The sequence below is a fragment of the Papio anubis genome, chromosome 7 (genome assembly GCF_008728515.1).
Source record: "Papio anubis isolate 15944 chromosome 7, Panubis1.0, whole genome shotgun sequence".
Classification (NCBI taxonomy): domain Eukaryota; kingdom Metazoa; phylum Chordata; class Mammalia; order Primates; family Cercopithecidae; genus Papio; species Papio anubis.
Window position 1 is genome coordinate 58,702,046 of NC_044982.1, and position 21,149 is coordinate 58,723,194.

At 37.3% G+C, this 21,149-nt stretch overlaps 1 protein-coding gene across 2 annotated transcripts in view; it reads left to right on the plus strand.

Moving 5' to 3' along the window:
* MDGA2 (MAM domain containing glycosylphosphatidylinositol anchor 2) overlaps nucleotides 1-21,149 on the plus strand; it is an 840,045-nt gene that overhangs the window by 16,240 nt on the left and 802,656 nt on the right. The window lies entirely within an intron of this gene.

The following is a 21,149-nucleotide window of genomic DNA, read 5'->3' on the forward strand; positions in this document are numbered from 1 at the left end:
AACCATGTCTGATACTCGTCATTCCCCCTTTCTACTACTTCTTCTAGATACCCGTTACCCTCAGCTAGCAATTCTAAAGGACTAGATTGTGAACTTGGCGAAGTGACCTGAAGGACCTAAGATCCTGGTCCCCAAGATCTTCTCAGGTCACAGCTGATGCATTTATTGGTTTTTTTTTTTTACCAGAACTGGGTAGGGGAGCATCAACACATACTTATGTGGGTCACTGGGGTGCCAGAGGTCTTCTCCCCTGCTCATGTTACATAACAGCAGCCTTGCCTCCTCCAGACAATCAGGATTTATTATCCCTTCCTGAAAAGTGACTTTGTCCTTTGCCTGCTTGTCTTTTGCATAAGGAACCCCAATAAACAGGTGACAACTGTCACAGGAGTTTGAGACTCTTGCTGTTGTCCCTAAGAAAAGTGTTCCTCCTCTGGGAACCAACACATGTTAGCCATAGAGGCCCTATAATTCTGGGGACAGGAAGTACAGATACCCTACATATGTCGTGGGAGTGAAGATGACTGAGGACACTACACCGCCTCCTGTTGGCTCTTGGACCTATGTATTCTACCTACTGCTACATATAATAGTCATTATGTGACACAGCTACATATAATATTCATTAATTTAGGACTGTGTCATATCCAGCAAATGTGGGGTCCAGTTCTTTAAGAGCATCATCTCCAAGTTGCTGTATTAATGCTGCTCCTTCAAAAGAGTGTTCTATTAGATGATGTGGCAGAACCAGTAGATTCCATGGTCATTGCAGCACCTTCTTTTCTGTTCAGTGGATCCCTTTGTTTAGTACAATGTTAGGAGAGATCCCCTTTTGGGTATATCACATATTCTGAAACCTCTTATATTGATGTGTTTTATGGGGCACTGTAGGCACAAGGTAAGTGTCAGTTCCAATCAAGATGAATTTCTAATCTTTCATTTGTAAGTGGAGTCCACTGTACTCAATTTCTACCAAATGCCTAGTTAGTTTCGTTGAGGAATGGGGTACATCAGGGTTCCTCCTGCTGGCAGGTTGGACGTTTAACTGCAACATTAGCTAGGTCAACGCTGATGAATGGGAGCTTTTGCTATTCAGTATACGGATAATGTCCATACTTTTCACTATGACTTCTTCCTTTTTGTGTCTATTGATGCAACATTGGAGTAGCAATGGCAAGCTGACTAATGTCAATAAATCAAGTTATTGTGTATTCTGATTCCAATTACTATTGCTCTGTAACGACCCACCCCAACTTTGTGGTGTAAAACACTCCCTTTATTGTATTCGTGGATTCTGTGGGCCAAGAATTTATACGAGGGATATTCAGAATGGCTTATCTTTGCCCCATAATTTCTGAGCCCCTACCTGGGAAGACTTGAAGATGGAGGATGACTTGACATCTGGAGGCTGGAATCATCTGCTGGCATCTTCACTAACACATGTGATAGTTAAGACTCTGGCTGATAGCCGGGACTTCGGCTGAATTGGAAGGTGGAACACTTATATGTTACCTCTCCATATGAACTCTTGCATTGTTTGAGTTTTCTTAGAGCATGGTGTCAGGATTCTAAGAGTAAGTATCCTGAAAAGGTACAAAGGATTGCTTCGAATTTTGCCTTGGAAGTTACATGCATCAAGTATGTGGCGCTCTATTATTTGAGGCAGAGACAAAAGGTCCACTCAGGTTGAAAGAAAGGGATTATAGATCCCACCTCTTTACACCTCTGTATGGGAATAGTGTTAAGTTTACATTTAATGGAGGACTTGGAGAATTGGAGAAATTGTTGTGGCCTTTTTAAAAGAATACAGTCTGCCACATGCCTCTTGTGTGGTGGATGCTCTCTGGGGGACAATTACATGGTCTACAAAGATGTCTCTAGTTTGTACCCACTCCCATAGGAGGTACATTTGCATACCTGTTTTTCTGAGTTATTGTTGCTGATTTTCTGTCACTTCTCTTTGCAGGCCTCCAGCCAACAATCAGCCAAGTTATTCACTGCTGCCAATAAGACTATGTTTATTTTTACTGCAGCCACTTCTCTTTCCATACAACGTGTGTGGTCCCTGAAGCTCTACCCCATTGGGAATATTTTCTCTCATTGCACTCTTTGAAGGCACCCATTAGTGGGGCTGCAGGGCAGGTGCAGTACCTTTTTGGTTTATACCACATGTGGAGCTAACTGATCTGTGAACCTGTCTTGAACTTGGTGGTTAGAAAGGACTGCCCATGCAGTCATAGGGATGAGTTGAGGGAAATGAGGCAGTGCAACAGGAAAGATGTAGGGGTTTGCCATTTCTGCATGTAGCTTACTTGGGCTTTCTCTGTCTACTTGTGCTCAGTCCCAAATGTATCATTTTTATTTAATAATGGATTCCTACAGGACCTACTTGATCTTATGACTTGGCTGACAAAACCTAGCTATAATGGACATTTTTGGCACCATGGTCTCTTAATTGCCTATTTTCAGGCATTCTGCCTAAGTAAGTTCCCAGCAGTACACAATAAACTGTTTGTCAAGTGATTTGTAATTCTATATTGCAAATGGTACAGGCTTGCTGAAAAACCTTCAGTGGCTAACATTTTGATTTTCCTACAGGGACTTCCTGTAGACTTTACATGTTGCTTGTCACACCGAAGATACTTCTAATACCATGGGGTGTTTGGGGTTATATGGTCTAAGCTTGAGGAATTAATTCTTCAGTTGAACCTGTACCTCCTCCAAGGTCTTTAACTGCCCTAAGCCCCAGTCCAAGCCAGCATCCTTCTGTGGCCCTGGTAAATAGGTCAGAACAGTATTCCCGGCATGAACTGTGTTCTCTCTTAGATCTGAAGTGTTCTGTTATGGATTGTGCTACCTTCTTATTGATAGGGAAAGTGAGCTAATTTGTTCTTTTTTTTGGAAGATTGCCCTTTATTTTGGAATGTGCATCAATTTGTCTTTTTTTTTTTTTTGGAAAGATTGTCTTTCCATGACTCAGGCCATAGACTCCTACAACTCACTGAGGAGGTGTCTATTTTCCATCCTCTGAGCACATGTCTTACCCAGACTTCCAAAGTACTTGCCACTTTTTGCTTATTTGGTTCTCTTACAGGGTGTCGTTGATATTATATAATGGACCAGGATAATGTTCTTTCTAATATCCAATAAATTCACATTCTTTCAGACTATATTGTGGCAGAGGACAGAAAAGTTATTTTAGACCTGGGTTAGGATGGAAGGTGCATACTGTTGTTATGTCCATGTGAATGAGAACTGCTTCTGGTTCACTTTCTTGGTAGAGATGGATAACAGTGTTTTCGCTAGATAATTGCCAGGTACCATGACCTAAAGTTGCATTAATCTGCTGTAGCAAAGATACTGTAACTGGCCAAGCACCGGCGACTCGGGCTTCTACTTGGTTGAATTTGTGTAGTTCAATTCCAGCTTCCAGCATCTATCTGCTTGTTGTATCAACAAGAGTGGTCAATAAAATGGAGGGCACAATGAGTACTATAAAATGTGCCTCCTTTAGATCTTTAAGAGTGGTACTGATATCTTACATTGTTTTTAGAATGCAATACTGTCTTTATCCTAGCAACATTATCACACCATTTTCTGGAGTCCTCACCAGGGTGTTATTAAATCCTGTATCCTGGGAGGGTCCTCCCACATCAAAAATGCCTCCCTTACCCAGCATTATATTCCTTCCCATCTTAATCTAGCATCCTTAGAGTCAATTCACCTACATACTCTTCTAGCTTCTGCCAGTACTTATTGGTTAAATCTACCTCTTTCAGAGCATAGTCTTTTTTCTTCTTTTCTCCCTTGGTACTCTTAGCACCTTCATTGCTGGGTTCACTTGTAACTTAACCCTGGTGATGAGTTTGGCTGCCAGTAGGGGAGTTGGGATATATTCTATGGGGGAAATATACTGTCTTGATAGGTGGAGATCTCTTCATAACTGGCACTCTCAGTTATTCAACTTTATGTTCCATTCTCTGGTGACCCAGCATCTTCAGAATTGGTTCCAAAGTTGTTCTCCTGATTCTACTGGAACATATTGGCTAGGTCCTGTGGCTCTTTTGGACTATTGTCCCTGTCCTCCTTTTGAAGGGTTAACACTTCAGCCAGTTGTGACTTGCCCTTAGTTATTGGCCATATGGCCAGCAGAGGAGGTATTGGAAAATCCTGGGTGAGACTTATGTTCTTTTTCAGGGAAGAGTCATCTTCATTGTCTTCAAGCAGGGGGGAAGCAGGAAGCACTCGTCTCTTAACAGGGAGGAGACTTCTGTAGGCATGTAGTGTCCATGGGAACCTGATGATCAAGATTATTGACTGCATCAAACCAGATTTTGTTATCTCTAGGCCTCTTTATATTCCTAATTTGCACCCTTACGTTCACATAGCTAACTTTTTAGGTGAATTCAACCATATCTAGATCTTTGCTCTTATAGTTCTCTATCTGAAGCTAAGGAATGTTTACGCTATTTATAGAGGTGAAATTCTTTTTACTCCTTGGGAAGATCTTTGGCCTTAAATTGATGGTTGTGTTAGTTTTCTTTTGTTTTTGTAACAAATTACCACAAACTTAGTGGTTTTAAGCAATATTAATTCTCTGTGTAGGTCAGAAGCCTGACATGGGTATCGCTGAGCTAAAATCAAGGGTTCAGCAGAGCTGCATTTCTTTTTGAAAGCTCTAAGGGAGAATCCATTTCCTTGCTCTTCCCAACTTCTACAGCCTGCTTATGTGTCTTGGCTCGTGGCCTGTTTGTTCTGTTTCCAAAGCTAACAACATCACATCTCTCTGTGCCTTTCTTCCATAGTCCTGTCTCCCTCTGACTCTCCTCTTGCTCCTCTGTCTTGCACTTTCTGAGACCCTCGAGTACATTGGACCCACCCCGATACTTCAGGATGTCCTCTCTATTTTAAGGTTAGCTGATTGACAGTCTTACTTCCGCTTTGTCATGCAGTCTGACATATTCACAGTTTCTGGGAATTAAGATATGGACTTTTTTTGGCGAGGTTTGGTTTGTTTGTTACTGGTTTATTACTGCTTACCAGAGTAATACATCAGTGTCGTCTTCCCATTTTCCACTGGCTTTCTGAAATGCGTGGGTATCCTCCAGAGATAACCATCTAATTTTGTAGTCCTTATAATTATTACTTTCCCCAACTCTTCAAGCACCAGCGTCATTGCACATACCTTCCTCTGGTATATTATCCCAGTTCACCTAGAGAAGACAGAATTACAGAAAGCTCACGAGCAATCTCAGTCATAGATCTCAGCAAATCTCAGCAAAGAACTATTGCTTCCACAGTATTCCCTGGATGAATGAAATCTATTATCTTGGAAAAATCATTGCTATTGTCTTGTTCTTATTTCCTGAGTTGTTTGTGTGTGTGTGTGTGTGTGTGTGTGTGTTCCATAGAAAATAGATTTTTCTATTTTAGAAGACCTTAAGTGTGGCAATTTCACATCTTCTTATGGTGAGAATTATTTCTTGTCCATCTAAGATTCTTATGGGATATTGAGGTTCTCCTGGTATGGCATTCACATCCACCAGTGGCTCCGTGCATTGGCTTTTGGAAGTTAGTGGGATAAAAATGAAGAGAAGATAGTTTGTCAGACAGTGCTTCAGCCTGAATCTGGCTCAGACTTTCAATTACTTCCCTGTGGTGTGGTAAGAATCTGGGCCACACAGGTCAGTTCTTTAGGGATTTTGAAATCCCGATTTCTGACTCTGAGTTATAGTTCTTATTCATATTTACTTTTTTGAAAAAATTAAAAGTGATATGTTTTCTTTCCACTATTAATTATCAGTTGCTGGATAAATATTTGTGTGCGCCTGAGGGGAGGGGAGCAGCATTGAAATGATCTTTGCAATTTTAAAAATTACTAAAGAGTTATAAGATACTAATTTTTTATACAATATCCATTTGCCTGGTTTGCTGATGTTTCACAGTACTTGTTTTAACTCAGGAAATAATTATATAATCCCGAAACTTTAATGAAATTTTAATATTATCTTTATAAGTTTGTTATTTGTGAATCAAAGCTTAATTCTGTTTCAACACATGTAACTATTATAACTTGAACAAATTAGTATTTTCAGATAAAGGAAACCTACTTTTTAGTTTTTCCATCACTGGATATAGTCTCATTATATAACATTTAAGAACATTCATGTATTTCTGATACTTTTACTGCTGTTATGTATGTATAGTAAAAGTTCAGGTTTTTCTGTGAATAATTTATAATGGCTATATAAAATTTTGTTCTCAGAAATAATAGATGAGAGGAATATGGGCTGCATATAGGTTTTGTGTAAATAACCTTCTCTATTCCAAAATAATTTCAGATGTTCTGATAGTACTTTATAGCAAAAGAAGATAATAATACTTTCTAGCAGATAAATATATTTGACAGCTAATGCTTCTGTATATCCTTTGCTAGTTCTTCCTCTTCTCCTCAATCACAGGTAATCAAGATCCTTATGTTTCTGTCCTTGTCCCTCTTTCTTTTCTCACCACGCACCCTCTTGCCTTAGGCAGTTTAAATATCATCCCTGTCTATCAACTTTTAAACTTATATATCAGGTCTTTGTTCTGAGCTCCAGATCCATATGTGTAACTGCCTCTTTCACATTTTTACTCAGAGTGCTCAAAGGCATCAACATTAATATGTTAAAAGCTGGACTGTTGGTCTACCCAACTCTTTCTTCTCATCCTACTCCTTCTCATTAAGTCACCCAGGTCCACATATCATTCACCTGAAAGTCATGCTTGACCTTGACCTTTCCGTTTTTATCCCTGAAAGCAGACCATCACCTTTATTTGAGGATCAGTTCTGCCAAATAGATCTCAGATGTACCACTGCCACCACTGTTATCCCCTCCATGTTTCTATTTTGTCTCAGTATTCTCTTCATTAGTCTCCCATTTGCCCTGTGAGTGCCCCTTCCTCATGCTTCATGTACCTCCCTACATACATCCATATATCAAGCCTGTGTGATGGCTAAAAACAACAAAGCAGATTACATCACTCTTCTGCTTTGAAAACCATTCAGTGGTTTCTCATTCCTCTGAAGATAAATTTGCACCTCTACTATCATTCTCACACACTCCAGATATGGCCCTGCCCACTCTGCTGCCTCATATTGAATTGCTTCCCCATTAAGCATTGTGGTGGAGATACAGTGATTTTTATTTCATCCCACGGAAGCTCTAAGCTCTTTTCTGCCTCAGAGTCTTTGTATGTGCTTATCCATTGCTCCAAAAATGTCTGCCCTGTATTAGAGTTCTTCAGTATTTATGGGTGTACACACACACACACACACACACACAGAGTCTCCCTTAAGGTCATCTACAGGTTCTTAAAAACTATGACTTTAAGCAAAATGACATATAATGAAACGAATTTTACTATAGGCTAGTTAACATAAATGACAGTCAAGTTCCTGTGGTATATTTTTGGTCACAAACTCATCACCAGATTTCTAAATAAAGACCCAAAAAGCTTCTAATATTAAACATTGAAATAAATGTTAGTTATACAGACTTTTAAGAAATCATAACACCAAGTAAGATAATTATTTACCCAATTTTTGGTGAATCATTGAGTGACTGCAGTCGTTGTGGCAGTGGGTCAAATCAAGGAATCAACATTTGCAAAATGAAAACTGTCACTACCTACCATCATGCAATTCAAAACAAACAATAACAGATATGATGGGCTTGCTGAGTGCATTCGTGTCACATTGTTTTTTCATGCATGTGTATGGTTATCATCTGCTTTACAGATTTTTATTTTACAATCATTTGTGTTAATTCATTCATTTATGCATTTTTCCAACCTGCTTATTCCAGTTCAAGGTTGCAGGTGGCCAGACTCTATCTCAGCATCCCAGGGTGCAAGTTGGGAAGCAACCCTGGACGGGTTGCCATTCCATCACAGGGTACACTCACACGTACCCATACTTACTCATACTGGGACAGTTTAGACACGCCAGTTTGCCTAATGTGCATGTCTTTGGAATTTGAGAGGAAACCGGAGTACCCAGAAAAAAACCCATGCAGATATGGAGAACCTCCTCACTCCACACAGGCAGTGGCTTCTGCTGGGAATTGATTTCTTTTTCTCATCAAAAGCATGATGAAAAGATGTTGAAAGAAACAATGTTATTCAAGGACCTGCTACATATATAAAATAAGGAATTGGCTCACATGATTATGGTGGCTGTCAAGTCCCAAGATCGGCAGTTGGCAAGGTGGAGACCCAGGAGAGCTGAGGATGTAGTTCCAGCCTAAAGCCTGGCATGCTTTAGGCCCAAAAAGAAGTGTTTAAGCATGACTCCCAGAGCATGAAAAAACATGATGTCTCAGCTTGAAGGCAGTCAGGCAGGAGGAATTCCCTTTTATTTGGGCAAGGGTCTGCCTTTTGTTCTTTTCAGGCCTTCAGTTGATTGAATGAGGCCCACTCACATTAGAGAGACCGTCCGCTTTAATCAGTCTGCTGATTTAAATGTTAAACTCATCTAAAAGCATCCTCACAGAAGCACTTAAAGTTTGACCAAATATCTGGTATCCTATTACCCAGTCAAGTTAGCACATAAAATTAACCATTACATTCTCTTCCTCTCTCCCAATTTTTTTAGCCAAATTCATCCTGGTTTTTCAATATTCAGATTAAAATAGAGTCGCCTCAATAATCACCATCCCCGAAATTTAAATTTAAATCCACTGTTATATCTCCTATAGCATTAGATATTTTCTCTCTGAGTACTTATTATAATTTATTATGCTCTATATATTTGTGGGCTTTTTTTTTTTTTTCCGAAATGGAGTCTCGCTCTGCCGCCCAGGCTGGAGTGCAATGGCCGGATCTCAGCTCACTGCAAGCTCCGCCTCCCGGGTTCACGCCATTCTCCTGCCTCAGCCTCCCAAGTAGCTGGGACTACAGGCACCCGCCACCACGCCTGGCTAGTTTTTTGTATTTTTTAGTAGAGACGGGGTTTCACCGTGTTAGCCAGGATGGTCTCGATCTCCTGACCTCGTGATCCACCCGTCTCGGCTTCCCAAAGTGCTGGGATTACAGGCTTGAGCCACCGCGCCCGGCCAATTTTTGTGTTTTTAGTAGAGACAGGTTTTCACCATTTTGGCCAGGCTGGTCGCCCAGGCTATACTGTATAAATTTGTGAAATGATTTGTTTAATGTGTAAAATTGGATGACCAAAAGGATAGGAACTACTGTGACTTGTTTACCATTTATACATAAAGCACTTAGCAGTTTGCTTGACACAACACATTTATTTTACTTGGTCCACAGAATTAATGGGTAGATCCATGAACAAACTCTTTAGCTTAGAATTGTCTGTAGATAACCTTTGAAGCAGTTGCTACGGTCTTGGAATCATAGGACAGTAAGAACGTTTTCCAGTAGTAAGTTGCAATTTACTCCCTCAATTATTAAGAAGAACAAAATACCCAATAGGTTTTGTAGCAGAAATCTAAAGTTACTCTGAATTACTATGACTATGGAAATAATGATTAAAACATTTAATGAGTATACAAATATTTTATATGATGAATTTTAGACATTTAAAAATGTATTGATATTACTAAATAATTATTTCCTCTAGGTACCAGACATGAGGTCAGAATACATATATAAACCATTATTTTTAAGTGTTAATATGATAGCTGCAGGTACAATTGATGTTAACATAATTTTAGGTAAAAATGTATTATCTCTTCTCCATTTCTGTTTGTATTCTAAAGAAGATCTGTTTAAATATGGTTTAAGAAAGAAGTGTTGAACACACATGAAGAAATTCCAAAATTAAGTGATTTTATGAATACTTTCTTATGAACTTTATTTTAAGTACACTTCAATTAGGTCAAAATATGCTTCTGAAATGTATTCTGCAGAGAACATTGGGTGATTTTATTTATCCAGTCTTATCCTACCTATGAAATGCTTTTACTTGCCATTCCTAGTTCTCTGTCTGCCATTCATCTTTCTCTGACTATACCAGCCCACTCAGATATTCTTTGCAGCTGAACTCTGCTTGTGCTTATATTTCAGTGCCTTATGGTTTAGCACTTATTGCCCTCTATTTATTTTTTATTACAATTGTTCTTTGAGCAAATCATTATTAGACATTATGTATATATAGCAGGCTACTTTCTAGCCATTGAGGGAAACACTCAAAGAACTATAAAAATGGTTTTTGTCTTCAAATGGCATATACTCTTATTGGAAAGATAAGGGAATTTATAATCATGCCCATAATAATACCATTTACTGAGAACATGCTATGTAGAAGGAACTTGATTTGAAAAATTCTCAACATCTTTAATAGTATCTCAAAATTCAGAGGAAGAGGCTAAGTCTCAGACTGCATAAATTGTGAAAGGTTATGTAACCAATAAATTGAAAACTTAGATTAAAAACAGAAGTGTCTCACTCGATAATCTGTATTCATGTCTCTTAACAACGACATAAAATGGCACAGTATGACATAGGCAAACCGTTGGAAGGTTCACAGGAAACACAGTTTGAAGTTGTGTGTATGTGAGTAGATATTTGCCTACACAATTTGAAGTGGTTGGTCATAGTTTATTGTTTTATAGGCATTTATTTATTTATTTATTTATTATTGATGCATAATAGATATACATACTTTGGTGGTGCCTGTAATAATTTAATACATTACTATAATTTGTAAAGATCAATTCAGTGTATTGGGGATAGCCATCACCTTAAATGTTTGTCTTTTCAAAAATGGATCTATATAAGTTATAACAATAATTTATAGAATTCAGAAAATACAATGACAAAGATACTGCAATGTATATAGTTGATTTCATGTTTTATATTTCATGTTTAACCTTCTAAAACTTTTAAAACAGTTATAAAACACAGATGTTTTGGACATAAGGGTATTAATATTTCCATGTTATTTTGTGGTAGGTGAAAAGTGGCAAGCTACTTGCCCACCCTAATATTACTGTACTGCACAGAGTAAGTTAAGTATCAACATGGGTAATGTGAAATACTTTTTTCTACAAAAGGGGATCAATATTGTATACAGCGTTTACAAAAGGTTATGGTTTATTTCTCCAGTTGGGTTTTCATCATCTGGGATGAAAAATCTTATGACATTCAGTCCCGGAGCCGAATGGAGAAGTGGAATTGTGTTTCACAGAAATTCTCATATTTTTTTTTTTTTTTTGCCTTTTTAAAGCTTGTGTCTAATGTTAATGCCTGCTATTATAAGGAAAAGTCATCCCAAGGATGACATTACAAAGATTCATACAGTGCAATAAAATGAATAATTCATTTGAAATAGGCCATGTGTGTCACTGCTTATAATCTAATATAACATGTTGCAATTAATAGAAAACTTTCAAAGTTGATTTTTTAAGGTGAGGCTTCAAAATGTTTGAACAGACCTAAAATACAATTGAATAATTAAAATCTTAGAGTATTTTTAATCTTCCTGACTTAATCTGCATGGCATGTATTTTGGTAAATGGATACAAACATTTATTTTTATGAACATTTGACATATTAGAATACCATATAAGACGATAGAGCAAAAGATTAATCCAAACAATATTTAGTATAGACAGTCATAATTCATAAGACATGGCAACGTGTTTCATTAATAAACTGTCTCTTGGATATTGATGTAAATTATGGTGCAGTAGAATGCTCCTAAATAGTTGAGTGAAACTTGTCCAAGGGAAGCAGAGATGTTAATCACACAAAGCACTATTTACACACACTAAAGAGTGTGGATTTAAGGAGCAAGTAAATCTGACTTTCAAATTACAGACTCACAAACAATTTCGTTTTACATAAAATGACTCTTTGATCCAAATTCAACCCTAAAATTAAATTGTCATCTAATATTTGTTCAAAATGTGCCAGATTTTACACTAAGGGTTGTAGAGCACTAAATGATGTATAAGAAAAACTTTTATTCATAGAAATTACGCTCATGATTGGGCAAGTATTTCATATGCATTCTCGGCTGCACATCATAATGAAGAATGTACTATTGTTATCCCCACTTCACTGATTATTATACCAAGCTTAGAGAGGATAAATAACATGTCCAAGTTCACCCAACTAGTAGGTGGCAGGCAGACCAAGGATCCAAGGATCCAGACCCAAGAAGAAAGACTCTGAAGCATGCATTTTCAATCACTTTTCCACTGTTTTGGCTTCAGAAGTAAAATTTAAGCTAAAAATCTGGAAAGAATTATATGTATAATATATATGCATCTATATGTATTATATATTTGAGTATTATATGTTATATGTGTACATATGTATATACATGCATATATGTATGTGAAAAGCTTAATGAAGTAATTGTATAGATTCTTGAAATATGCTTTAAGAAACTAGTTTGGTAATCTATCCTACCCACATCATTAGTAAGTGAAAAAAACAAAACCTATTGGTATATTGTATATATTTATATCTTTGTATTTAACATTGAATGTATTTCAAAAATGAAAGTTTCTGTGATGTAGTAAAACTGAGGAAAATTTTCTTCCTCTTTTCTTTTTTTTTTTTTTTTGAGACGGAGTCTTGCTCTGTCGCCCAGGCTGGAGTGCAGTGGCCGGATCTCAGCTCACTGCAAGCTCCGCCTCCCAAGTTAACGCCATTCTCCTGCCTCAGACTACCGAGTGGCTGGGACTACAGGCACCCACCACCACACCTGGCTATTTTTTTTTTTTTTTGTATTTTTATTGAAGACGGGGTTTCATCGTGTTAGCCAGGATGGTCTCGATCTCCTGACCTCATGATCCACCCACCTCGGCCTCCCAAAGTGCTGGGATTACAGGTGTGAGCCACTGCGCCCAGCCAGTTTTCTTCCTCTTTAACGTTGGGTGGTGTTGTTAATCTGTTTTGTTAAATAGTTACATTTTAGTTAGAGCTTCTTTTGATCAGGTGTAAACATTTTTGTTAGTGCTGGTACTAGTTTTATGAAATCTTAAAAAATTGTGTAATAATAAAACAGTCCATAGTTATAATAATTGTTATTATAAAAATTATTATTTTTATAAGAATTATACGAATTATTTTTGTAAGATTTATAAGAATTGTACGAATTCTGACAATTTTTGAATCATAAGAATTGAATTGGGCCAGGCGCGGTGGCTGACGCCTGTAATCCCAGCACTTTGGGAGGACGAGGCAGGCGGATCTTAAGGTCAGGAGATCGAGACCATCTTGGGTAACACGGTGAAACCCCATCTCTACTAAAAGTACAAAAAATTAGCCGGGCATGGTGGCGGCCGCCTGTAGTCCCGGGTACTCCGGAGGCTGAGGCTGGAGAATGGCGTGAACCCGGGAGGCGGAGCTTGCAGTGAGCCGAGATCGCGCCACTGCACTCCAGCGTGGGTGACAGAGCAAGACTCCGTCTCAAAAAAAAGGATTGAATTATAAGAATTATGTGAAGATGGTAGCTGCATTATTTTTAGAGAAACGGTGCCTTCGTTTCTTATTGCTGCTATAATGAATTCCTGCAAATTCAGTGGATTAAAGCCATTAAAATATGTTATCTTAGGTTCTAGAAGTCAGAAATCTGAAATGAGTCTTATAGGGTTAAAATCAGTCTGTAGGACTGATTTTTTTCTGCAGGCTCTAGGGGAAAATCAGTTTCGTTGCCTTTTCCAGCTTCTAGTGGCTGCCTGCATTCCTTAGCTCCTGGCCCCTTCCTTGTTTTCCAAAACGAGCATGGTAACATTTTCAAATCTTTATCCTACTCTGAAACTCCCACCTAATTATTATTTTAAGATAGATACATATTTTTAAGATTTGTTTTTAGTTTTATTTGACATGTAATAATTGCATAAACTTATGGTGTAGAGTGTAATGTTTCCATACGTGTATACATGTGTGGTGATCAAATCAGGGCATTTAGCATGTCCGTCACCTCATACATTTATCATTTCTTTCTGATAAGAACATTCAAAATCCTCTTTCTAGTTTTTTTTTTTTTTCAAATTTACGATACAATATTGTTAACTATCTTCACTCTGTTGTTCGATAGAGCACTAGAATTTATTTCTCCTTTCTAACTGTAATTTTATACCTATGGATCAATCTCTTCCCTTCCCCGTCTCCTTCCTACCCTCTCCAGTGTCTGGTAACTTCTCTTCTGCTCTGTACTTCTGCGGCTTTTTTAGATCCCACATACTAGTGAGATCATGTGGTATTTGTCTTTCTGTATCTGTTCTACTTCACTTAACATCCTAGAGATTCATCCTTATTCAAAAATGACAAGATTGTAATATCTTTTCTTATGATTAAGATTCCATTTTGTATACATGCCACATTTTCTTTATCCATTTTGTCCATTAATGGACACTTAGGTTGATTTTATAAGAATCTTTTTGTGTTTCCATTGAGCCCAACTGGATGATCCAGGATAATCTTTGAGTCTCAAGATCTTTAATGTAATCACATTTTCAAAGTTCTCTTTGCCACAGAAGGCAACATATTCACACATATTCACAGCTTTTAGAGATTAGAATGTGGGAATCTTTGAGGGCCATTATTCTGCCTACCACAGACAGATTCTAGTATATAGACTGAAATGACTGTTTTTGTATAAAAACATATCTTTGTATATCCTACTGTATGCATATAGATGTTCTAATAAACTAATTTCAAATTGGCTGTGGAAAAACTCACCTGGTCTACACTCTGATCCCACTGAATGACTTTTTAATGGCTTATTTCCTCCTTTTCACTATATAAATTATACTGAACAAGGAGAGTGCTCATTAATGAGCTTTTAGCTATTACTGTATTTTTAAGAACTGATTTAATCAGTAACCCTCACAAAAATTGTTCTTTTCTATTTAAATAAAGAAAAGTGGAGAATCTATGCCATTTAAAAATTCTGGCCCTGGTTGTTCCTAAATTTGTCATTGCAGGTAAAATGAGAAAGTAAAAATATTTCGTTATTCTATCAAATGAAGATTATTGTTACATAAGGAATGTGTCAGTCAAATTATGACTTCTTGTTATTTTTTATGTACACAGCAGACATTTTAAGAAGAGATTAAGAACTGTTAGGTAGGTTAACATTTGGTGCCTCCTTGCTTTCCTACTTGTGAATGGCTGGTGATAGAAAGATGCAAGGTTTTATTTCAGGAACTAGGATGCTATTCTCTTGCATATTAAACTACTACTAGGGGATGGGTATCTATAGGAATTATTGGGAAGAAATTGCCATATGCTATTTACATAGGTAATTTCCATATAGCAAATCTGATGGTGTAGAGAAATCATTAATTTACATATGTATGTTCAAAAATGGTGAATGTTAATGATTGCTGCATCATTTAAAAAATGATTGACAAGAAGCACCATAGATGCTAAAACAGGTGCTCATTAAATATGTTTCAACTTTTTATAGACATTTTATTAAAAATGATGTAATACTTCAAAATATTTTTCTTTTAAAAATGTTTTGCTTATGAATAGAATTTAAAATAAATGGAGATTTATAGAACCCGTTATATATTTGGCTCTTCATTTAAGAATAGAATGTGATTTCTCATTAGTATAAGGAAGGGATATAATCATTGTGCTTTATCCAGAATAACAACAGTAATGATCATAGCGCTTACACAGTGGTATTTGCCAGGTGATATTTTAAGTGTCATACATACATACAAACATATGTACAAAATACTCTATTGTTATCCTTATTTGACATATGAGGAAAATTAGGCAAAGACACATGAAGCCCAAGTCCCATTAGTCTTAAATAAACAGCTGGAGTTTGAACCCAATCTAGCTCCAGCTCATTAAGAAATAAATTATATTGGATTGTTTAAAATCTTATTAAGGAGTAGTCTTGATGAAATTCGAACAAACTAATCCACTTATTAATCTTCTGGAGGCTAAATTTACAAAGTTAACCTTTTTTAGTTAACGGAAGTTGAGTTATGGAATTTACAATGTTTATGCCTTAATATAGATATTATTATTTAGAGATGGATAGATAGATGATAGATAGACAGATAGATAGACAGATAGATAGATAGATAGGGCTGGTAGAATTGAGGACTCTAGTATGTCTATGTAATATGGGTTTAGGAACACAGTTTGTTTGGTAGGATACGAAGCAGTGTTTGCCAAGCGATATGTATGAGGCTGAGAAATGTAAATTTTTGATCCAAATGTATCTGATAGATAATCTGTGGGAACTAAAGCTCTCTCCAAGCCCTCTTCTGGAATGGTCAATGGATGTATGTTATTGTCTGTTTTTAATATGCTGCAAAGTCATGTTTTGAGCTTATTTTGTTATCTTAAAATGCATACGTATTTGTTCGGCATACAGAGTTAGGTAGTGCTGATTTATGTGTCAGGTCCTTTTCTCAGTGCCTTGGGAATACTGATTCAGTTCATTCTCATAAGAGTACAATGAGATAAGTACCAAAATAATTCCCATTTTACTGGTGAGGGAGCTGAGTAATAAGAAATGGGCAAATAGCTGAAGGCTACTGAGATAACAAGTGGCAGAACTGTCTCCAGAGTCCATTCCTTATTCATAAATAAAGTAGCTCACATCTGTAAGAGCAAGTTCCCCTTGGGAGAGAATCTTCTCTCCTCCTTATTTTACCCCACTTTACACCTTTTCCTGCGTTACACATTTGGAATGAGGTAATTAAGCACTGTGACACCCTGTTCCCATTCTTCACCACTTGGGTTCTAGCTTTTCATCTGCAGATTGTACTGATTCTCTTCCTTCCCCTTCACTCTCCTCTGCTCTCCTCTTTTCTACATTCCTATCCTTGTATCTCCTCCCTATCAAATGAGTTCAATTGATTAATGAACTAGTAAATAAATTAATACATTTCTAAAATGGCATTTTATATGCAGTGCCTGACAACCTTAGCTAAAGCTATTACATGCAGATGAGGTATTACAGCAAAACTTTTTAATTATTTCATATCAAATTGTTATCACAAATGTTCAACTTAAAATGTATTCTAAGAGGTTGATATCCTCATTATGATAAATAGCAACTTTTTAGAAGATAGCCACTACTTATCAATCTTTCTTTTGATTTCTTATTGATTCTCATCTGAACTTTTGAACTCCTAGCCACCATTCAACTCCCTATTCAAATGCGATTTCTTTTTGGTATCCTCTCTTCCACTGAATTTTCTCTCTCCTTTCCCTTTTTCTCTAATAGTTGGATCCTCATTATAGCATTTTCATTAGTCTACTTTTTATAGTCACATTTGGACCTGGACTCAAGTAAGCAGAAATGGTGAGATGTCTCTAGAGACATTCATTGAATCGGGGATTACAGTTGTCCAGAGTGGGCAGACTTGACAATGTAAATGAAATAACTGATCCTGCTTTGGAATCAGACTTGCATATACTTGACTAAGGAACCTGCTTTATCTTTTAGACCAGACGTGGTCATTTAGGAATCAAGCTAACAATCTGTATCCCTGGCAAGCCTATGGACTTCTTGGCTTGACTTCAAGGATAATAAACTGAGACATACTTAATTTGCATTGAATACATACATATGTATAGGTGTACACATGAATACTTCTGTATTTTTAATTAAATGAGTAAAACAAAACATGGAATGCCTGCAGTGTTTCGTTCACTGGGAAGGAGATGAACATTGCTTCTTGCCATTGAGGAGCTACTTGAGTAGGGAAAAGAAAAAGTAATCATTGCAAACTTGTTTATTCAGGAAATGGTTGATATGTAGTTCCTTGGTGCAAGTCATACTAAGCTCTATAATACTAGCTGTGAACGAGAGACAAGTGCTCCTGCCTTTATCAGCCTTACACTGGGATCTTGTATATGAGAGAAAGAAGAAAGGGCTTGATGATAACATAAAGAAAGGAAGGCTTCTTAAAAGAAATTATGTTTAGGTCTTTGTAAAAGCATCAGAAATATTGAGGGAGGTGAGGATATTTTGTGCAGAGGGATAAGCATGTGCAGTAAGCCACAACTTCTGACACTTGGATGACTAGAAGTGGAACAACTACTGGAGAGTAGATGGATCTTGGAAGTTGAGAGAACAGTCAAGGGTCAAGGAAGATGTACAAAGAAGAGGTAGGATTCTTAACATGCTGGGCTTTTATGATATGCTAAAAATTTGATTTATATGCATTTTAGAATGATACAGAACTCTCTCCACAAATTTTTAGAAAGTAATATGATATGATGATTTTACCATTAAAACCAACAACGACAACCATAAAGAGCAACCATAAGGAAGACTAGTGGGGTAAAATTGGAGGCAGGAAAGACAGTTCAGAAGTCATTGCAGTACATCTGGTAAGAAATAATGAGGGCGTGAATTGACATAATCGTGTCAATGTTAAATGAGGGAAGACTCACTGAAGAGACATTTAGAAGAAAAAGCCTTCAGAAGTTGAAAACTGGATATGCACCATTAGGGAGGAGAAATGATTCTCAAATGCTTGACTCAAGATGTAAACTATAGAAGAAGGGGACCATTTGGCACTAAACTTGAGGGTGAGGAAAGAGGAGATGGAGAAATATGTGACTTACGTTGTGAACATGTGCATTAAATGTGCGAAGACACTCCCAGTCAAGTGAGCATATCTAGTAGTAGTTAGAAAGTGCTACAGTTCTGGAAACAAAGGTGAGATGTTACATAGAGTTATACATTTACTTGAGAGTTCTCATTCATTCAGCAGATATTTACTTCCCTTCCATGCTTTGCCAAGTACTAGGCTTAAAGCTAGTGAGGCAGTAATGAGTAGGTTAAGGCCCCTTTTCTCAAGGAGCTAAGAATGGAAAAATGAATAATGGGTATTTGAGAGTTGAAGCTATAGAGATATTTGAGATTGTTCAGGCAGTGTTTCTACTGTACAGAAAGGCACATGTGGAGTCCTACAGAGCGTTAACATTTTGATGGATTGGTGTTGGAGGAGAGGTCCTTGAATGAGACTGGGAAGCAGCAGCCTCTGGTAGGAGCTGAACTGGGAAACACATGGAAACATAGAACAGTATACAATATGAAACGCTATAAAAGTCTTAAATAGAAGAAGAATAAAAAATAGCATTTTATTTCGAAATCTAAGAGGTTATCTGTGCCCATATTGTAAGGAGTCATGATATAGTTGTGAGCAGAATTCAACTTGTAGTGCTCTGAGGCAAAAATGCAAAGCACCGTAGGCTGGAGCCCACGAGTAACCGTAAAAGCAAGGAGGGCTCATTTCTTAGAGAAAATAATTTTTTAAAAAACTACTATCTCTGTTGTATTCGAAGGGGAAGAAGGCGGAGGAAAGCAAAAGGATTTCCTCAGTGTTTGTCAGAGAGTGACGTTCATAGAAGATGAGGCATGGTCGGGCGGCAGTGGTGTCTGGTGAATATGTTTGTTCATCAAATTTTTAATGGAATGACATTTTCAAAGGATATAAATAGCTATTCACATGGAGCTTACATTCTAAGAGGGTAAAATAGACAAATTTTTATCTATATCTATATGCATACCTTTATACTTACACAAATCAGGTGGTAATAAGTACTATAAAGAAATATAAACTGAGAAGATAAAGAAAAATGAGAGGAGGTTCCTAATTAAAGTAGCCAGGGAAGACTTTTTGTGGTGACATTTCATCAAAGACCTAAATTAAGTGATGAAGTTAAGAGAGAGCATTGCAGGGTGAGGAAATGCTGACTGCCAAGACCCTAATGTATGTGTATGTCTGGTATCTTCAAACAATGCCAAGAAATTACACAGAACTAGAGAAAGTAGTAGAAGGTAAGACCAGAGACATAACCAGGGGCCAGTCGTGTGAGCCTTGACCATTTTAATAATGAACGGTAGGATCTGAATGGTGATGTGAAATAATCTATCACGGATTTTAAAGGAATGGCTCTGGTGGATGGGTAAAGACTTGACTATAAAGGGTTAAACCTGGATGAGAGAGGCCTGTTAGAAGGAACTTGCCATAGTTAAGGAGAAGGATGATGCGGTTTGGACTAGGGTAGGAGATGATGCAAAGATTCATGATGGATTTTGAAAGTAGAGGCTTAACAGTTTTGAGTACTGGGTGAGGGGTATGGGAGAAAGAGAGAAGACCAGAACTACCTCAGGAATTTTAGCCAGAGTAATGGTGCAGGATTAGACTGAATAAATACTAAGGTGAAATTGTTTGGGAGATCTGTAGTTCCTACTTCTTACCTAACACTGGCAATTGCGTGTTCCAAAGAGCCTGCACATGGTATACATTTAATGAATGTTGGCCTTAATTCCATCCTAAAGTAAGGATGGAGAGGCAGTGTTTGTTTGTGGTGCAAAAATCACCCTAGGCACTGTTGTTGCTAAGTTTTCTCATAGCAAAACTGGATTTCTAATTTATTATCTTCCCATGAATGCTCTCTGCCTGCTACTCCTACTGCTCAAATTAAATTTATTGATTGATTTCAACTGCAAAATGGGTTTTACATTTATATCTAAACATTTGTATGTCTGCACACACACCCATAATGCATGTGTGTATTCTGTGGACATGTGCAGACTTAGCATGGACCCCTTTTCTACTGAGTATTTCTGACTCGGGATGTCTGGGGCCTCATCTAAATTATTTGCTTTAGGCATCATTAAACCAGCTTCTGTTGTAGCTTTGAAGAGTATAATCACATGTTCAAAGCCTGGCAGGATTTGATTGAGAATGATGATGACAAAGGAGACAGTAAGCAAATGGATCAGAGTTGTGTCATATCATCTCTTTGGGTAACCGCGTTGATATTTAATCTAAGTGTGTTTTAGTTTGCCTCACCAAAGCCAGTGTAGGAACAGAGCTGTGCAATTAGCATGAAAGTTCATCCAGGAAGAACAATGAAATGAGACCAGCTAAAGTTTAGTATTACGTATATCATATCTGAAATCTGACCCTTGACACTATCTAAAAATTATCTTGCAGTTACAATTTGGATAACATTTTCTATGGTCAATTCACACGGGTTTTTATTTCTTATAATATGTTTCATGAGGGCATTTTTATGCAGAGCTACATGTATTTACAATATGCAGAATTTAGATTTTTAAGAGGTAGGAGTGGTACAACCTTTTAGGGAGATATTTAAACCTCCAAACATTATTTCCTTAAAGTTTCACAAGGGTA